The sequence below is a fragment of the Silurus aristotelis genome (assembly GCF_946808225.1).
Source record: "Silurus aristotelis genome assembly, chromosome: 29".
Taxonomy (NCBI): domain Eukaryota; kingdom Metazoa; phylum Chordata; class Actinopteri; order Siluriformes; family Siluridae; genus Silurus; species Silurus aristotelis.
Window position 1 is genome coordinate 2188885 of NC_139602.1, and position 21318 is coordinate 2210202.

General features: G+C 42.9%; 1 protein-coding gene across 1 annotated transcript in view; it reads left to right on the forward strand.

Annotated features, from left to right (window-relative positions):
- The first annotated feature begins 370 nt into the window (after positions 1-370).
- The window catches only part of bach2b (BTB and CNC homology 1, basic leucine zipper transcription factor 2b), a 90677-nt gene continuing 69729 nt past the window's right edge, over positions 371-21318 (forward strand). Inside the window, exon 1 of the mRNA XM_083534920.1 lies at positions 371-972. The gene's annotated coding sequence lies outside the window, so the exon portion shown is untranslated. The remainder of the gene's footprint in view (positions 973-21318) is intronic.

A 21318-nucleotide genomic window follows, 5' to 3' on the forward strand; every position in this document is an offset into this window, starting at 1 on the left:
TTCTTTTTATACACACAGGTGTATGTGGAAGTGTGGAAGTGAGGGACTTGTAAGCGTTTCCGGTTTCCCAGCTCCGCTCCTCTGCGGTCTGGATTCGGGTTCATTCGGAGCCCGGGCGCTAATTAGAGCCGTTAATTGGTCCGGCTCGGTTCTCCAATTATACCCGACCACACACACACACACACACACACACACACACCTCCCTTTTATTCGTTTTCCTCCTCCTACTCTTGTCTTTTCCTCGAGCTCTCCGCGCGCTCCCGTTCCCCTCGATTCTCCAAGCTCGGTTACGCGCATTCCTCGGCGCAGGCGCGAGTGAGGAGGAGCAGCTTGTGAATGAGCGTGGCGGTGACGTCACTCGGCGACTGTCAACAATGTGGCGATTGAGGGGAGGAGGAGGAGGAGGAAGAGGCGTTCTGCTCTAGTGTAACAAACAGAGGAGACGGAGAGCGGCAACGCCGCACACGAGCCCCACGCACACGCACGCGCGCGCGCACACACACACACACACACACACACACACACACACACGCATTTATACGCATTACACACACACACACACGCGCTCGAACGAGCGCGCGCTGACGTTGCGCCGAACAGAAACAACGCTCTTTATCCAATCCGAACTTCCTTTTTTCTTTTCTTTTTTTTTTTTTTTTGAAAGAAAAAACAACACCTCCAGGACACGAGCGAGGGGGTTTATTTTTATTATTATTTTTAATATATATGTTTGCTCTTTTTTATTGATGCACAAGCTGAATCCCCCCCTGTGCAGCCCGGGTGGGCTTTAGGAGCGCGCGAGGAAGTCATCATGTGAAGGGAAAGAACATACACCACGCACACACTCGCAGAAGAACACCAACCGGACAGAAAAGGAAAAAAAAAGAAAAGAAAGAGAGAGAGAGAGAAAGAGAGAGACAGAGAGAGAAAGAAAAACACAGGGCTGGATCGCGAGGAAACGAAAGTGTGAAGGTGAGTCCGCTTTGAGTGTGTGTGTGTGTGTGTGTGTGTGTGTGTGTGTGTGTGTGTGTGTGTGGAGAGAGAGAGAGAGAGAGAGAGAGAGAGAGAGAGAGAGAGAGAGAGAGAGAGAATCCTCTCAGCTTTTGACGGCACTGAGCTCCAGCAACACACACACATGCACACACACACACGCACATGCACACACACACATGCACACACACAGTATATCCGAAACCGGACCCTGTTTTGCTTTGCGGCTTTGTTTGTTTGTTTGTTTGTACGGCAGCACGCGTATCCCCAATCGCGCGCGCGCGCCACAACAGTCGGTATGAAGCTTCCTAATAAGTGCATGTGTCAATAATACGCGACACCGGGCCGCGTCCCAAATCGCATTGCATACTTGAGGGCACATTAGTAGACAGCAGACTCTGTGTGTGTGTGTGTGTGTGTGTGTGTGTGTGTGTGTGTGTGTGTGTGTGTGTGTGTGTGTGTGTGTGTGATTGGTGGTGGTGGTTGTTGTTGTTCGGCAGTAGCCAAAAGGTAAAAGAGGAGGCACGGCTCTTTGTTTTTTCTTTTTCTTCTATGAGAAGAAAAAGTAGCTGTCAAATGCCGAAGGGCCTCGAGCGAGCTAACGAGGACACAATACAGGGGACCCGAGAACCAAGAACACCCCTCCCTCCCTTTCTCTCTTTCTCTTTCACTCACTCACACGGTCCTGTTTACTTCATCATTCATCCTCTTTTTCCGTCCGGGACAGAGGGTAAGATCTAAGCTTGGAGGGGGTTACCAGGGGTTACCAGGGGTGCCATTATTTTTTTGCATTCCCAGCAGGAGAACTGTTCGTACCCCGGCTCGTACAAATACATGCATATAACAATATTTCTGGAACGAGGTTCCTATAGGAACCGGACACGTTTCTGGAACCGTTGCACCACGAGGTCTTTCGTTCTTTTAGCCTCCTCTGGAACCCACATAGAACCGTAGACGTGTTTAGATGTTTGCGCACTCACTTTCCTCAGCAAGTGTAAAAAAAGGTGTAACTATGGATGTGAACCTTCTGTGGGTTCAAGGAACGGTACCCTCTTTTTTGTAGGACCCATATTGTGGTTTTACTTGTTTTTGAAGGGGTTCTAAGAACCTCCTGTCAGGAACCTTTGCACCAAGAGATCTTTTGTTGGTTTTAGTGGAACACGTTTCTTATCATTTGCTTCCACAAAGAAACTTTCGACACGTGTAGAAAAAAAACATGCATCCTAAATAGCTGTTGTCGGCGAGTGGTACCCTTAGCTGGAACTCTAAGGGTGCTCTAGATATAGATATAAGTACCGTTCCCCAGCCGGTCATGTGATAAGAGTTCAAGATGCCCTCATAGTTACACGTTCTCACACGCTCAGGTGTAAAAAGAGAAGTGGTGGAACTCTGTGAGACTTTTGGAAGGTGCACTTGACAAGGAACCGTACCCCCATTTTCTTTTTTCTGTAGGACCTGTACTGTGGTTCTACGTTTATTTGAGAAGGTTCTAGGAACCTTTTCCCGATTCACATTCCTCCAAGGAAGCATTCGAGGAAGAGACCAGGAACTTTTGTTTTGTTGAACCGTCTACAGATGAAACCTCTCGGGCGTGGGAACGGTTTCTGTTTTGCTGGTTTCGCAGGAACCTTTTTTTTTTTTTTGCTTCTAGAAAAAGAAATGGCAGAAAGGTGAATGGAATTTGTTTGTTTGTTGCCCCAGTGATTGAGGTTCTCTGGAGGACCATCAGCTGCTTGTCTTGTGTTGTGCAACTTTGCATCAGTGCAGTAATGCAGCAGTGCAAATCTTTTCTTTCAGCTACACATCTGTCCAGTGAAGTGCGTGTGTGTGTGCAGCAGCACCATCATCATCATTCTTCATCCTCATTCTTTCATGCCGCACGAAAGCGCGAGCTACGCGTTTGCGCCTCGCGCGCTTTGTTCCCTCCAGCGGAGCCCCGTGCATTACATTACATTAATCCGCATTATTAGATCCGCGGAAATATGCTCGCGCGTGCGTGTGTGAGATCTTTCGGGTTGGTAGGACAGGAGGAGGAGGAGGGGGTTAAAGAGCCACGCGGCCATTTTAACACGTGAAAAAGAAAAGAAAAGAGAGAGAGAGAGAGAGAGAGAGAGAGAGAAGTGACGGAATGTCGCGCGGAAGGAGAACGCAGGTGTCAATAGGCAGCGAATGCGAGGTTGCCAGGTTGGGAGAGTTCCCTCGCGCACGCGGGGGTCTGTTCTTGGAATATGGTGGGAAAAAGAGCGAACCGAGATGTAGCCAGTGTCCAGCAGAGGGCTTTTGTTGTTGCTGTGATCTTGACTGGCAAATTTCATGGAACTTTAAAGCGAAATCAAATAAAATACACCGTAAAATATTTGCACATCATTACATAGTCTACTTGTGTAAAGTCTATTGCGCGTGCGAGACCCGTGTGTAAAAAATACGCTCGTAAAGGTTATATGTGCAAAGATTGTGCGTTGAAAAAACTATTCACAAAAGTGAATCCATGTGCGTAAAGATCACGTGCGTAAAGTTTGCGCGTAAACGTTACGTACGTCAAGAGTGCATGTAAAATCTACATCCATAAAGAGTACGTGCATAAAAAAAAATGTACGTAAAGATTATACGCGTCGGCATGTGGTAAAGTCTGTGTGTAAAGTCTGTGTGTAAAGTCTGTGAGCTTGAAGATGATGTCCATGAAGTTTGTGTGTAAAGTCTGTGTGTAAAGTCTGTGCGTAAAGTCTGTGAGCTTGAATATGATGTCCATGAAGTCTGTGTGTAAAGTCTGTGCGTAAAGTCTGTGCGTAAAGGCTGTGTGTAAAGTTTGTGCATAAAGTCTGTGAGCTTGAAGATGATGTCCATGAAGTCTGTGTGTACAGTCTGTGTGTACAGTCTGTGCGTAAAGTCTGTGCGTAAAGTCTGTGAGCTTGAAGATGATGTCCACGAAGTCTGTGCGTTAAGTCTGTGCGTAAAGTCTGTGAGCTTGAAGATGATGTCCACGAAGTCTGTGCGTAAAGTCTGTGCGTAAAGTCTGTGCGTTAAGTCTGTGCGTTAAGTCTGTGCGTTAAGTCTGTGTGTGAAGTCTGTGAGCTTGAAGATGATGTCCATGAAGTCTGTGTGTAAAGTCCTATAGAGAACTCTTTGGAAGGAGCGTTAAATTTGTTTAGCACCAATCAGATTTGAGAATTCAGCGGCTCTGTGCTAGAATTTGACCATAAAACAATCTCTCTCTCTCTCTCACTCTCTCTCTCTCTCTCTCTCTCTCTCTCTCTCTCTCTCTCTCTCTCTCTCTCTCTCTCTCTCTCTCTCTCTCTCTCTCTCTCACACACACACACACACACACTCTGCTCCAGCATGAAACTGCTTTCGAACCTATCCAGCTTGACTTTTTTTCAGCTCAGCGTGCATTAGCCATTATTTTTATGTTTCGAGGCCACGTGACCGATGCAGAACACGCTGACGTTCCTCATGCGGTGATGCAGCAGTTTGTCGCGCGTTCCTTTGTCTCGCCCGGTGCAACCGATTCACCTCGTTCCCTCAATCCGATGGTTTCGTTGCTTGAGAGAAAATATGCAAAGATTTCTCAATTTAAATACACACACACACACACACACACACACACACACACACACACACACAATCTTGTTGTTCACCCTTTTGTTTTGCACTTCCTTTCTCCGAGCATTGTACAAGCGTGTAGACGTGGCTAGTGATATCACTGTGTGTGTGTGTGTGTGTGTGTGTGTGTGTGTGTGTGTGTGTGTGTGTGTGTGTTTTAAATGGCGTCTGGAGATGATGAGATCATGCTTCTGGATATCGGAGGCACTCTGGCGCATGCCAACACATGCTGTACGTTAAACGCTCTGGAATGTACAGCGACGTGTAACGCGCAGCCCGTGCGAAGGAGCGGACTCGCTTTTGTTCCCCGACGCGAGCGTTCAAGGCGGTCTTCTCGTCCCTGCTCGTAAATAAATCAAATCGATCAATAAGTATTTTACCCAGTCGATGACGATTGCACGTTTTCAAATTAAACTTCTGAAATGATATATATAACAAAACATTCGATCAAAAATCAGGATATAATATAATAATTGATGGAATGGTAAGAGGGGGGCAATTAGTTTTAATCTTCTCTCCCCTCTAGAGCTGCTGTCACTTCCTGTGGCTTGTGAATCAATTTATTTGTATTAGTATTAATAACCGGTGTTCGAACTGTTTCTGTGTAAACAGGTGTGCGGTGTTTAGTGTTTTCTGTTAGAGAGCAGTTTCATACAGTGACAGCTGCTGTTTTCATACACTCTTACTCTCTCTCTCTCTCTCTCTCTCTCTCTCTCTCTCTCTCTCTCTTTCTCTCTCTCCCTCTTTATCGCTTGTTTTTTCTCTTCCTATGGCGCCCTGCAGGAGCAGGAGTGTTAAACAATACCCAGGCAGAGCTCATTCACACACTTGTTTTCCCCACTACAAGCATCTCAGACAGGGGGCAAAATGAATACACTATCACACACACACACGCACACGCACACACCATTTCCATCAGTCCATTCATCAGTGTTTGGAAGCTCTAACAGGGATATTCCCTACTGTGCGTGCGCATGAGAGCGTTAGAGTATTTAATACTCATCACTGTAGTGTTTTGCTCGGGATGGAATGTGTGTAAGTGTGTGTAAGTGTGTGGAATTTGTGTGTGGGTGAGACTGCACTCGTTGGGTTTAGTCACCGGTTTATTTTTGGTCCTCGACGGCGGCTGTAAGTCACACTTCTGCAGCCCTTAAAATACACCTCCGTGGGCGAGTGTGTGTGAGTGAGTGAGTGAGTGAGTGAGTGAGTGTGTGTGTGTGTGTGTGTGTGTGTGTGTGTGTGTGTGTGTGTGTGTGTCAGCAGTTGTCCTCCATGTCCGCTAACTTTTGAGAGTGTCTGTCAAAGGTCACCTGTAAAGAACTCCAGATCAACACACGGCTACTATAGCATGCGGAATGAAAATCGAGTTTTTCCTCTGACCACACACACACACACACACACACACACACTTTTTTATTATGTATTCACTGAATCATACTGTACTGTATGATTCAGTGGTGTAGAAGTGGACCAGTATGATTCAGTGGTGTAGAAGTGGACCAGTATGATTCAGTGGTGTAGAAGTGGACCAGTATGATTCAGTGGTGTAGAAGTGGACCAGTATGATTCAGTAGTGTAGAAGTGGACCAGAATGATTCAGTGGTGTAGAAGTGGACCAGAATGATTCAGTGGTGTAGAAGTGGACCAGTATGATTCAGTGGTGTAGAAGTGGACCAGTATGATTCAGTGGTGTAGAAGTGGACCAGTATGATTCAGTGGTGTAGAAGTGGACCAGTATGTTTCAGTGGTGTAGAAGTGGACCAGTATGATTCAGTAGTGTAGAAGTGGACCAGTATGATTCAGTGGTGTAGAAGTGGACCAGAATGATTCAGTGGTGTAGAAGTGGACCAGTATAATTCAGTAGTGTAGAAGTGGACCAGTATGTTTCAGTGGTGTAGAAGTGGACCAGTATGATTCAGTAGTGTAGAAGTGGACCAGTATGATTCAGTGGTGTAGAAGTGGACCAGTATGATTCAGTGGTGTAGAAGTGGACCAGTATGATTCAGTAGTGTAGAAGTGGACCAGAATGATTCAGTGGTGTAGAAGTGGACTAGAATGATTCAGTGGTGTAGAAGTGGACCAGAATGATTCAGTGGTGTAGAAGTGGACCAGTATAATTCAGTAGTGTAGAAGTGGACCAGTATGTTTCAGTGGTGTAGAAGTGGACCAGTATGATTCAGTAGTGTAGAAGTGGACCAGTATGATTCAGTGGTGTAGAAGTGGACCAGAATGATTCAGTGGTGTAGAAGTGGACCAGTATGATTCAGTGGTGTAGAAGTGGACCAGTATGATTCAGTGGTGTAGAAGTGGACCAGTATGTTTCAGTGGTGTAGAAGTGGACCAGTATGATTCAGTAGTGTAGAAGTGGACCAGTATGATTCAGTAGTGTAGAAGTGGACCAGAATGATTCAGTGGTGTAGAAGTGGACCAGAATGATTCAGTGGTGTAGAAGTGGACCAGTATGATTCAGTGGTGTAGAAGTGGACCAGTATGATTCAGTGGTGTAGAAGTGGACCAGTATGATTCAGTGGTGTAAAAGTGGACTGTATCAGTATGACTGTCCGAGGAGCACACACACACACACACACACACACACACACACACACACACACACACACACACACACACACACACACAAGCTGAGCTAAGCAGACACAGACGCTCGTAGATAGTGGAGACGGCAGTACTAAATATATGGGCCAGATTCAGGCGAGGGCTATCCCAGACTCAAGGTCAGGGTTTTTTTCTTACTCACACTCATCATTCATACTGTGTATCACTGACTTTATATAAACAAACAGGCGTAAAACAGATGCACAAATACAACCCATGCAAACACACTCACACACACACACACACACACACCCACACGCAGAGTTTTTGAGGGAAGCAGCGGTGTCACTGGTCCGTGTTGGCACAAATGACTCATACACAGCTTGGCTCTGTAATACCGGCTTCCCTCTAAATATAACGTACACACTGCACTGCACAGGGCACTGAAGCGCACACGCTCTCACACACACACACACACACACAGGAAATAAACAGTACAGTTTACGTTCAGAAAGAAAGAAAAAACGCTAAAACGAAAAAGAAAAAATCCTGCTCGATGCAGTCCAAGTGATAACGAGAAGGCGAGGGTTTTCCCAGCGTTAATAGGTTGCAGGTTTTTTTTCCTTCTCAGATGGCTCTCTGGGACTTTATATTCAAGCTCTTTTTTTTTTGTTTTGTTTTTTTTCTCGCTCGGGATGAGTCACACTTTCACCCGTGTTGAGGTTTATCCGGTCGAACGCACCGCAAATATGCACTCGATATCTCCAGCACTTTCGCTTAACTCTCACTGAGTCAGAGCGGGTCTGCCTCGACCTTTTACTAATCACAGAAAACGAAAGCGGTTTGAAAAAAAAACATTTCAAAAAAATTTCTTACACCAAAAAAAAAACAATTTAGGGAACAAATTATTATTAAAATGAGAAGGGGTGGGGGGGGGGGACAGTCATTCCAAAAAAAAAAAAAAAAAAAAGTAATTGACGGACTGTAACTCTTCTTTTTTTATAGCATCATCAAGCAGGCAGATGTTTGCCCGAACTCAAAAATGGCACATCATGACACAAATAGGGTCGCGTTGGAGATTAGCGTCGGAGATCACAAAGCACCGAATATGACGGATCGTAACAACACCAATCACCAAAGTCACATGACCTGTTTCTATGAATATGTCACCGGATTTGTACTTTTACGCATGACAATCGAATCTAATGACACTCTAATGAGGGGATTTTTTGCATTTGATTTAATGCAACACATCATTGACATACCTATGACATTCATAATGGTTTATTCCAAGTGGAATTGGTCTCGTCTTATTTATATACAGTACAGACCAAAAGTTTGGACACACCTTCTCATTCAAAGAGTTTTCTTTTTTTTCATGACTATGTAAATTGTAGAGTCACACTGAAGGCATCAAGGGCTATTTGACCAAGAAGGAGAGTGATGGGGTGCTGCGCCAGATGACCTGGCCTCCACAGTCACCGGACCTGAACCCAATCGAGATGGTTTAGGGGTGAGCTGGACCGCAGAGTGAAGGCAAAAGGGCCAACAAGTGCCAAGCATCTCTCAGGGAACTCCTTCAAGACTGTTGGAAGACCATTTCAGGTGACTACCTCTTGAAGCTCATCAAGAGAATGCCAAGAGTGTGCAAAGCAGTAATCAAAGCAAAAGGTGGCTACTTTGAAGAACCTACAATATGACATTTTTCTGTTGTTTCACACTTTTTTGTTATGTATATAATTCAATATATAATTCCACATGTGTTCATTCATAGTTTTAATGCCTTCAGTGTGAATCTACAATTTTCATAGTCATGAAAATAAAGAAAACTCTTTGAATGAGAAGGTGTGTCCAAACTTTTGGTCTGTACTGTATATATATAAATAATATATATTATATTATATTATATTATATTATATTATATTATATTATATTATATTATATATATATATATATAATATACCGTAATTTCCGGACTATTAAGCGCACCCAAATATAAGCCGCACCCACTGAATTTGACAAAGATTTTTTGAACATAAATAAGCTGCACCTGTCTATAAGCCGCAGGTCTACACTGAAACTAATGAAATTTACACAGGCTTTAATGAAAGACAATGTCTGTTACACGGCTTGTATCTAAACAGTAGCCTACCAAGAAAGTCATTGTTCACTGTCTTCCTCCTTCCTTTCACAACTATTTCTCTCAAGAGTTTATCTTTTGGCGTCGTCGTGCGTTTAAAAATCACCATTGGTGAATCTTTTCTCCCGACGCCGTGCAGCTCAGAACACAGGTGAAGTGTGTTTTCATGGCCGGTTGTTTTCAGCGTGACGAATGATTCACATTTCCTGTTGACAGTCCGAGTGAGCGGCAGGTCAAACGTCAGAGGAACATCATCCATATTTATGATGTGGTGCGGCCCGATTCAGTGGGAGCGCATCTGATTTAATATAAAGAGTTTCATTGGTTTACCTGAACCCGTTTTGCAATTTCATTGGTCTAATGTTATGGGGTTCAGTTTTTTGGCATGAAGTTTGTGAAACCGGGAAAAACCCAGGAAAAATCCATAAATTAGCCGCTTCGTTGTTTAAACCGCGGAGTTCAAAGTGCAGGGAAAAAGTAGCAGCTTATATTTCGGAAAATACGGTGCATATATTTATAAGTATATTTTAGGGATTGTAAGATTCAGCGATTCGCATCGGTGTTTAAAGTTTACGTTGCGATGGAACGTTTCCAAAAAGTGTACGCAGGACAAAGGTCGCCGTTTGTATCGAGACGCAACGTTTTTACCGCATTTGCATCCGTAAAATATTCGCCGTGCGGATTGATTTCTCGCCGCTAATCCGTTTCTCGGTGTCCCAATACTTTTGGTATTATAGCGTGGTCTCTGAAACACAATTTATAATTTTTTATAAAGAAGAAAAAAAACCTAAATGGATGTAACATAATGTTTTTCTTTTTTTTTTTTCTTTTCTTCGTACGTAATCGCGTTTCCGATCCTTGTGATCGAAGATTCCGGGTTCGGATTCGATCATCTCCTGCACCTCGCTCGATCATTTCATCATCGTATCCTCGGGCGTGGGGCCAACAATAACTTGGACTGACTGTGCAGATTGTTTCTTTTGCTCTCTCTCTCTCTCTCTCTCTCTCTCTCTCTCTCTCTCTCTCTCTCTCTCTCTCTCTCTCTCTCTCTCTCTCTTTTCCTCCCGCTTCATTTTGTTTAACTCTCTGGACCGGATAAAAAAAAAGCGCTCGGCTAATTCAGAAAACGAGCCCCAACGAACCGGGTTAAAGCCCGAGAAACGCAGACGTGACGTTCTTTGCTAGGAGGTTGTTTTCCTGGTGCTTCCTTTTATCGTTCCTTCCCCCTCTTCTCCTCCTTGTATTTGTTCGCCTCCCCCTCCTCCCTTTCCCTCTCCCTCTTTCATTCCTGAGGCGCTTGGGAATGAGCTGCGCAGTCACTCCGGGTCCGGAGTGGAAGGTATTTAAAACAATCAGCGGATTCCTGGGAAGAGGATGAGATCATAGCTTCAGAGAGTCGGTGCAGGAGGGAGGGGGGGGATGGGGAACGGAGGGAAAGAGGAAGGGAGGGAGTTAGAAATGGAAAGAGATGTGGTAACAAAAAGAGATTCCTTATGTGAGAAATATTTAATGAGCAGTGTGTGTGTGTGCGTGTGTGTGCGTGCGCATGTGTGCGTGTGTGTGCGTGCGTGCGCGTGTGTGCGTGTGTGTGCGTGTGTGTGTGTGTGGGTTTAAAGTGGCAGTCTGCAAAGTTGGGACCATTTCTTTCGTTATGACACTTTCCACACCGACTTACGATAAAGATCTGAAATATTTGCCATCGCCGACAAATAAATTTTTACAATTTTAAAAAAATGTTATGTTCTTATTTCTACTATAGGGTTTTGAATTCTTTCAAGTAAAAAAAAAAAAAACTGTTTTTATGAGGGTTTTTTTCAGTTTTGTCTTTTATTTGTCTTTTTTATGTCTTTTTGCCTTTATTAATTGATAAAATAAATAATAATAATATGGTTAATTAATTCATATTTTTAATATTTTTGTATGAATTACATTAATTAATGTAATATATTTATTTATGTTTTACAATTATTTTTTATTTAGTTTTATTTCTTTTTTATATTTTTATATATATATATTTTTTTATTTCTGCTTTCGGGTTTTTATTTAATTTCTTTTTTTATACGTACATAAAAAGGTTTTTTTTAAATGATATAATTTTTTTTTTATATTAGCTTTCAAATTATTTGATAATTTTTATTTTTTTATTTTTATATATATATTTTTGTATTTATTTTTTTTTTTATGAAACTTTCTCATTTTTTTAATTTATTAAAAAAAAAATGTATATGCTGCTTAAATAAATTTTTTCCTTTAAATCTTTAACGAAAGTTACTTGCTTCTGGTTTAAGAATAAAAAAAACAAAAAAGGAAAAAAATTCTACTTTTTTTTTCTGCTTGTATTTTTTTTTTTTTTGTATTTGATTTCATTTTACATTTTTTTTATATGACGATCATATGAACATTTCCTCCGTCTCGTAAAATTTCCTTCCGAGTTTGAATTAGTATTTTTCTTCTGTGATGCTTTATAACCAGTATGTTGCCATGACACTGCACTGCGTCACCTCATCTTGTGTTCGGCGCTCATGCAAAAATATCTGAGGCCTGAAATTCCCCTTTTCCCCCCACCATTGAATGCATCACTCTTATTAGTGAAACTTGACTTAAAGACAGTGTTTGTAAGGCGACGTAACTCCTACACAGGCAACATGAAGCCTACAGATGAGTCTGAATCACAAAGAAAGCTCAATACAAAAGCAACACAACCTTCTGGAGATACACCGCCTTATAACGCTTTAGGAACTCTCTATACATACACGGTACGGACAAAAATTTAAGAAGTTCTTCTAGATTTTGTGGAGACACGTGCTCATTTAGGTATTGATGTAGGGTGTGTTGAGGAGGCCTTTATTGCTTTACGAATTCAGCAGATCTTCCAATCAAGATCTTCCAGTCCAACCCTTATGTTCACGAAGTATAGTGTGATATTTCTCACAATCGTTTCACCTTTGTGTCGTGTGGCCCGCTTCTGTGAATCCCTATGACCTTGTTATGTCACTCTAATGACAGCTTTATATACCCTCTGTCCGTTCATGATTATATAAAGTTTTTTCCCCCCCACAAGCTTTGTGACAAGCGACCAAAAAAACAGACAAACGTTTATAAAGGCTTATAACACAACCTGCAACCAAACTTGAAAATTGATCTATAAAAATTTAGATAAAACAAAAGATATACGTTGAACGCTAAAACATCGGCTTATTGCTGTCATTTGTGGTAAATCGTTTGTTCATGTAGTTCTCTGAACACGACAGTTTATAACTTGACATAAAGGTGTATTCTGGGTGCTTTTTATTTCGCCTGCACGTTGTTGCCGAGCCGGAGAGAGCAGGAGAACGCTGACGGTTTCCTCAGCGCTAGTGATTTCTGAGGCGGTGAACAAAAACAAGCGCGGCGTGCGGTTGTTTTTTCTTTTTATTTTTTATTTCCTTTTTGTACTCTTGCAGCTGGAGGTGTAGGTGTGTGTGTGCGCGCGGGGCGGTTGTGTGTTTGTTTGAATGTGGGTTGATGATTGCGCAGCGTGTGTGTGTGTGTGTTTGTGTGTGTGTGTGCGCATCCTGTGGGACTTGCGCAGGTGGCACGGGGTTGGGGAGGGTGTGGGGTGTCGGGGTGGTGGGGTGCGAGGTGGGCGTGGAGTTTCATGACCACTTCCTGAGTGACTACAGTAAGTTCGGTGGCTGCGTTCCAAGTTTGCACACGTGTGTTTGCAATCGCTGGTGTTGTGCACGGAATTGTGTTTGTGTCTCATATATATATATATATATATGTGGATCTAAATATACATGAAAATCTGTCTGTCTGCGTGTCTATACAACATAATATACATGTGTATAATCTATCTATCTATCTATCTATCTATCTATCTATCTATCTATCTATCTATCTATCTATCTATCTATCTATCTATCTATCTATCTATCTATCTACCGACCGACCGACCGACCGACCGACCGACCGACCGACCGACCGACCGACCGACCGACCGACCGACCGACCGACCGACCGACCGACCGACCGACCGACCGACCGACCGACCGACCGACCGACCGACCGACCGACCTACCGACCGACCTACCTACCTACCTACCTACTGTATCTATACAATACAATATAAGTCTGTCTGTCTGTCTGTCTCTCTGTCCGTATGTCTGTCTTACTATCTACTAGCTAAGGGTACAGAAAGACTTCACCACATGAACAAGGCCATGCACTGTAGAATCTTGGATGAGAACCTTCAGGCCTCAGCCAGAACACTGAAGATGGGTGGTGAAAGGGTCTTCCAGCATGACAGTGACCCAAGGCCTTATTGATGGTCTTTTAGCCCATTTCAGCCTTGTGCAGGTCTACAATCTTGTTCCTGATGTCCTTCGACAGCTCTTCGGTCTTAACCATGGTGGTGGAGAGGGTCTGTCTGTCTGTCTGTCTGTCTGTCTGTCTGTCTGTCTACAGAAATGTCAAAAATACACACATTCTTCACTCAGTAGAATTACAGACCCTTGTGTTTTTAAAGACTCTGGTGAAAGTTGAAGTTCTGACTGCACTTTTTCACTCAAATTAAAGACATTTGGGCTCTGAAATGTACTTAAGTAAAAAGTAGTCATTTCTACTACCTGTTTTAGTGTCACGCTGGTAACTGAACCTCACATCATATTAATATATTACTACAAAAGAATTTTACAGTTCGTTACCTAATAAATGTATCCAGGCTGAACATCCGCCATATAGAACACAAGCAGAGGAAAGATGATGATGATGATCAGGTAATCAGGAATGTCTCTGATCTCAGTCACGTTTACACCACGGACTCCCTCTGTCTCATCCACGTTAACCCCAGACTTCTTACTGCCTTCTGCCTCGCTCGTTTTTCGCTTCATAAACTAGTCTACAGAGTGAATACACTCATAGTATAGTTACAGGAGAATTGTAGGAGTGCGGTGAAATAGAATGAAGTTGTGTGTGCGTGTGTGTGTGTGTGTGTGTGTGTGTGTCTCTGGATTATTATTGTGGTTTTTAGATCATTGATGATGCTGTTTTTGTTTTTTTATCGCTAAATCGGTTTACATCGAGAGTATATATATAATATCAATAAACACGTCATGGTTTCCATAGCAACAGCTCATCCACACGCGGACTCGCACCACGCAATCGTTAAAGTCTAATGATTTCCATCATACTGTATAATGTCGAAAAGATTTTACGTAAGGAGACACGTTATTTATCGGACGTCAGCTCGGAAAGGGAAGACGCGTAGATTTGGAGTGGTAACGTGGGATAAAAAAAATGACACATCATGAATATGCGTATAGAGGAATAAAACGCTCCCCATGGTTGCAGTAACAGTAGAGCAGGATTGCGGCGTCAGGCCACGGCCACACCGGTTCATGGGCTACAGCTAACGGCGCCCCCCCTGATGCGATCGCGTGTAGTTCCGGGTGTTGAATAAAAAAACGTGCGTATGGATTCGCAAGAAGTCTTAACAAAGCAAACAACGAGAAGCAGCTTAAATCGTACAGCATCCTGTTTTCAGTTGCTTGCCAACACAACCAGACAACTGTGGTTTGTGCTCATTAGTCGCATCTTTTATCTCGTTTTTCTCTCTCTCGCTCTCTCTCTTTCTCTTTTTTTTCCCTCAAATGATTCACAGACAGAGAGAGAAAAAGAAAAGAAAACAAGCAAATAGAAAAAGTTAGGAAGCTGAAGGAAAGCCTCCTTCGTGACGCTCGAGGAATGTACAGCGTTCAGACGCAATCTCTCTGAATTCTTGGTCGCATGCTAGTATGGAATGTTGCTTAGCCGTGTGTGTGTGTGTGTGTGTGTGTGTGTGTGTGTGTGTGTGTGTGTGTGTGTGTGTGTGTGTGTGGCGATGTGGAAAGGCATTTATTCGCCGTCTAACCCTGTCTATTCCTTCTTAGATAATGATAGCATCTGCCTGTAATCTATCCGGTATCTTGTAGATTATGCTAACCCAAGTAAGATAGCATGGAAAAGTAGCAGCGATGCTAATTGGCTAGGATGAAAAGAATCAAAAATCGTATTGTATTAGATCATTAACTTCGTTAGTTTTGCGAATTAGACTATAAGGACAAAAGTTTGTGGACACCCGAGGGTTAGATGGCAACGTGCTTCTTTTTGAACGTCGTTTTCCACACGTAGTCGCCATTCGCTGCTATAATAAGCGCCACTCTTCTGAGAAGATTTTGAGATTTGTAAACATTCAGACAAAATTGTGTCAGTAAAGTCAGGTACGGTTGTAGGAGACGAATTGACGAGGCCTGGGGTGTGTTCCTGAACCCTCTGTAGGTTTGTAGCTCCACAGCTCTATAGCAGAGGATCTTCAGCTCAGATGAAAGAAATAAACAAATCTGAGCTTTCAAATAGCTTTAATGACGATGATCGCATATTAAATTTCGATAGATTATTATTATAAAAGAAATAAAAAAGTCCCCGTATAATTAAACATCCAAACCTTCAGTAATAATCGTTTATCCTTTGCTGATACCTGACGAGCAGCTTTCTTGATAGCATCATGGCTTCAAAATCGATATCCATTCGAACGCTGCGTTCGCGTATATATCGACGTTTCAAAAGCCGCTTCCGCGGACGACGAGATTTGTGCAGGTTGCTGACAAGCAATCAGATTTTTCTCCTTTTTTTTCCCTGCATAAAGGTCACCGATATTACACAGGGTTTATTTGTTAGCTAATATTTATGCACACGCTCAGACGCTGAAGGTCTCACTGTACGGCAACCTCCTTTTCAACCTCTGTTTTCCCAAGGCAAATAGGGCTCGTCTATCAGGCGCGAACGACAACCTCTGTACGATAGTGTGTGTGTGTGTGTGTGTGTGTGTGTGTGTGTGTGTGTGTGTGTGTGTGTGTATTTGTGTGGGGGTGCATGTGTGGGTTTTGGGTCCTCGGGCTAATTTATCCATGTGTAATTCTGCGTCTAGATTTCCTTTGAGTGTTAACACTTACCCTCTTGAATCATACAATTAAGGTGATTATTTAAGCATTTTAATAAATTGATTGTACAAAAATAAACTCGACACTCAAAGCTAATGGAACGCTTTAATCAAGTCACTGGAACGTCACCTAAAGCGGAGTTCCTCAAACACCTCCTGAAGTATGTCATTCTTCCACAGTCACAATGACATAAGTAATAAAGATCATCACGTTACCAAGCAACCGAAACCCGTTTTTTTTTTTCCTGAGCATTGTCTGATACTGGAGACTCCTTCCCTTTATAGTTTCTGTGTTAATGGTTGCTATGGACACAGTACGTTGACCATAACAATACCAATGGTGCTCATGATCGTCACGTTACCGGTTCACTTGCTATTTGGTCGCGTAGCTGAACGAGCGTCCAGAGTCGGCGAGACGGTGGTTGCTATGGAAATGATGCAGGATTAAAAATGAATGTAAATAAAATTAAATGGGAAAAAAAAACTTTTTATGAAAGAAGAGATCGGGGGCATTTAAATTCGACATATTTACAAAAATTCTAATCGCCCACAGCCGACTGAAGCCCACAAAAACTAAAAGCGGCACGGTAATGCCAAAAGTATTGGGACACCCGACTTTCCCAGCCATTTGTGCTTCTTCTCCTTCTTCTTTTATATATATATATATATGTATGTATGTATGTATGTATATAAATAAATTAAACGTAAACGGTTTAGCGTGTGTGGGCGGAGCCTAAAATCACCAATATGATTGCAAAAATACCAAAACAAACGTTTTAAATACACTCGGTTGCCAAAAGTATTGGAACCCCCGACTTTTCCAGTCGTATTTGCTTCTTCCTCGAACTTTTACCCCAAAGTTGGAATCACACAATCGGACAGGATGCCTTTCGAACTAGCAATCCTAAACTTGTTCCAGCGTGACATAAAACGCGTGGAAGATCTTAAAAGGCCTGCAATAGAGCTATCGAATGAACTGGACCGGAAACCCAGAACCGCCTCACCTATCAGACTTTAAAGCCCTGGTCTCTGAATAAGCACCAATCTCCACAAAATCTGGAGTAGCATCTTCCCAGAAGAGCGAGGGTTATTAAACCATGGAATGGGATGTTCCAACAGAATCTTATATTCAGGTGTCCACAAACTTCTGTCCAAATAGAGTTGCTGCCAGTCATGAGCTGGAGCACACTCACACTCGAAGTTCAGAATGAGTCACACACACACACACACACACACAATGAGGCACATCTCCACACGTGTTCGTTGTGCTGTGAGCGAGCAGTAAGCGCGAGAGCCGTACCGTACAGAGCAGCGACTCTCTGGAGTGAACCTCTCTCAGTTCTGTGAGTAGCACTTCTTTACACGTTACTGTAAAACCTTGCGGTGTTTCCTTCCTTCGCTCTGTTTTCAGGACTCACAAGACTCTTAACATCCTAAGCAATGCGATTCTGTCAAGGTGAACGACACGCACCGTAACGATCGAACGTTAGTGAAGACGCACTGTCTAGAAATACTTGAACAATTTCCAACAAGGGTTCTCGAATCGTTTTTTTTTTTTCTTTCGTGAACGTTCCCACTGACTAAAAACCACGACCGATTTCGGATTTCGAGCGTCTTTTCTCCAAGAGATGCTGAGACACCTGAGGTCTCCTCAGGACACTTTAGCAGCTCGTCCTGCCAAAAAAAAAAAGAACAACCAATAAAGGCAGATCGAGACGAACCGGCGCCACATCATCCGGTAAATCTTTTAACGCCGACGGTGACCTCGTATGACCTTGCGTGACCTTGTGCCACAGGTGGCGCAAAGAAAACCTGAGAGCGAAGACCTCTGGCCGGTCGAGCTATCGTGAACAGATCTCCATTGCGATTTTGATTCGTGTCACAATTCGAAGGCCGGCATATGTGTGTGTGTGTGTGTGTGTGTGTGTGTGTGTGTGTGTGTGTGTGTGTGTGTGTGTGTGTGTGTGTGTGTGTGTGAGAAGTGTATGGAGTTGGAGCCTGTGGTAAACAAGATTAATATTTTGCACAATAAATGTAAAAAAAAAAAGCCGTTTTTTTGCTTTTCTACACAGGAAACAAGGCTTCCTTTACACGACTTCCTCTGCAGGTGCTCCGATATCAAGCATCCAAATAAATATTAACGTCTGAGGGGTAACTGAACCGCGCAACGGAAAACAAAGCGGCGGGCAAAAGCGCAATGTGTTTATTGCCGTTATTAGGTTCTAAATAAGGTCCTGTCACGTACTTCAGGTCATAGCGGTGTAGGACTCTCAAAAAAATGACATTTATTAACAAAGTGCAACCTGTCGTTCAAGTTCGAGGCGCACGGAAACTACATTTCGCTACAGTATCGAGGATTTTCTCGGTGCTGTGTGTTTGTGAGGAAAAATCACGTGTTATCACGTCCCAACTAGCGGATGCAACGACCAGCTGCATCGGACCGAGACACCAAGGATAGAGTTGCATTGGGAAGTTTGAATGGGCCGAGGGAGTAGAACTGCGTATCCATAACTGCGATTTTCCCCCCAAAAAATGTATCGAATTAGCCTTAGCAAAACATCTGCGAATCAGCTTCCGACCTGAAGCCGCTTCAAGTCGGATCACGTCCATACCAGGTAAATTTTCTTTTACTTTTACCACACCTAATTAAAATTCCCACCCATTTTAAAGATGCCCCACCCCCTCGGATACAGTCCAGACAGGGGCTACGTGTACACTAATCCGGATCGATTTAAAAAAGAAAATAAAAAAAACGTTTTCGCCGAAAAGGGTCCGCACCCACTCTTCAATTTAAAATCGTTTCCCAAAAGTCGCTCGTTCGCACCGAAAAGTCTGGAAGCGATCACGTTCCCTGTACTGCGCAAAGCGTTTACGTCTTCTTGTCGTTCAAACTCTGAAACTTCTATAAACGCATCAATGAAAGGACGGGATTAAGGGATTGTTGTTTTTTTCTATAGCTTGAATGCTCGTTCCTGTACTTCTGTCTGATGTGAAGCACATGATCTGTTCTAGAGAAAATTAATTGTATTTGACTAGCGACAGCTTGAGACACCCTCAAGTTTGACCTGCGTTCGATTTGCTGTAAGTCAGAACTCAATTTCGTTGCTACATTACATGTATTAAAACCTGTGGCACTTTTTCAGCGGTGTGCGGTTCTTCTCCAAACTGTTCCCACAAAGTTGAAGGCAGACAATTGTATATTATGTCTCTGGATGTGTTAGCATGAAATTCTCCCTTTAGTTAAACTAGGAGACACCAAGGGGTTCCAGCACGACAGTGTCACTGTGCACAAGGACAGCTCCATGAAGATATGATTCACATGGGTTAATCTTGAGCAAGATCTTGAGTAGTCTGATCTTGAGTAAATAGCAGCAAATTGGGACTCAATGAGGAATCGGATGTTCATAAAATACATACGAATCTTATAGTTAGCTACATATTATGCAGCTTACTTGCATGCTAGCAGCTTAGCCAAAGTGCCGATGCTCGGATTGCAATCCCAGCATTGCCACGGTCGGACCCTGAATCTTCAGGTTTCATGCAATCCGATTCAAACCCCTTTGTAACTCGGGTTCGGATAAAAGCGACCGCTACACAGCGAAATGTTAATGCAGGAACGATACCGGTCGGGTCGCATTCACCTTAAACCTCGGGGCCGCTCCGGGCTCCTGTTTCTAGCGTGCAAGTTTAATGGCGCGTGTGAAAGCGTACTCCGTTCGAAAACGTGAGCGCATAAGCGGATCTGAACGCTCAGGCCGAATAAACATGGAACAAGACGGAAATTATACATCGCTGTACAAACCGCTGAGCACAAAAGCAAAAGAAAATCAGGCAACAATTCACTTCATGCTATTGAAGCTAAATATCTCCGAATGACACGTGACATAACAGTGAACAGCTGATATACTACTAAATATGGACAAGTGTTTGTGAACATCTGACCATAAGATTGCTATGTGCTTCTGTTTGAACGTCCCATTTCACATGTAGCCCCCCATTTGCTCTTATAATGAACTCCACTCTTCGGGAAAGATGTTCCACGAGCTCTATAGGAGGCCACTTAAGAGCTTTCACTCCAGTGCATGTAAAGCAGATCTTCATGGAGCTGGCTTTGTGCACAGGATCATCACAGTTAATGGAGTAAAGTCTGGGGAAGAAGCTCATGTGGCTGGAAAAGTCAGGCGTCCCAATACTTTTGTCCATATAATGTATTTACAGGCTTGTCTTGTCCATTCAGGATCGATGCATTTAGGCTCCGCCCACATCTATTCATCTAAATATATAAATGCATAATTAATTTATTTCTTTATTTATTTTAGTTTAAATAAAAAAATAATACGTTAATTAATTTATTAAATAAAAGAAATTCATATAAAATGAATAAATAAATAAATTTATATATTTATATTCATTTATATAGATTTATTTAACAAATGTAGAATTAAAAATCAAAACAAATCCCAAAATAAAAAAGATTTATAAAAAAATTACTTTATAAATAAAAACATTACTAGATTAGCAGTGTATGTACACGTGTCGTCCTTTTGTTTTGTTTTTTGAGGGTTTTTTTTTTTCCCCCTAAATGATTTTTGCAGATGCTTCAAATTTCCCAACATAGACTCACTTTTGTTTCATAATTGTATCATACTTTTTTTTTTTTTTTTTTTTCCTTTAAGGTTTTACACGTGCACCTGGTTTTTGGTACTGAGGCCGTAAGTAGTTCCACATGCACGGGGTCATTCAAAACATGCTGAAATGACACGGCATGTGTGTGTGTGCTGCGAATATGCAGTGTGTGACCTGTCCTTCTGTCCTTCTGTCGAGCTCCCAGCATGCTCCTGGAGTGCATGCGTGTGTGTGTGTGGTGGGGGGGTTGGGGGACTTCATGAAAGAGGTCATTGTGGATGTCGTAGCACGGCATGTTGAATGCACTTATAAGTCGGAGTGGGCGAACGTTCCCCCCCCGTCGCTCTGCAGGATTTTGAATGAGCAGATTGTAAGACAAGAAAAGCAGCGCAGTCACGCGCCGACTTTGTTTTTGTTTCGACTCTACTCAGAACCTCGGGTCGCAGCGTAA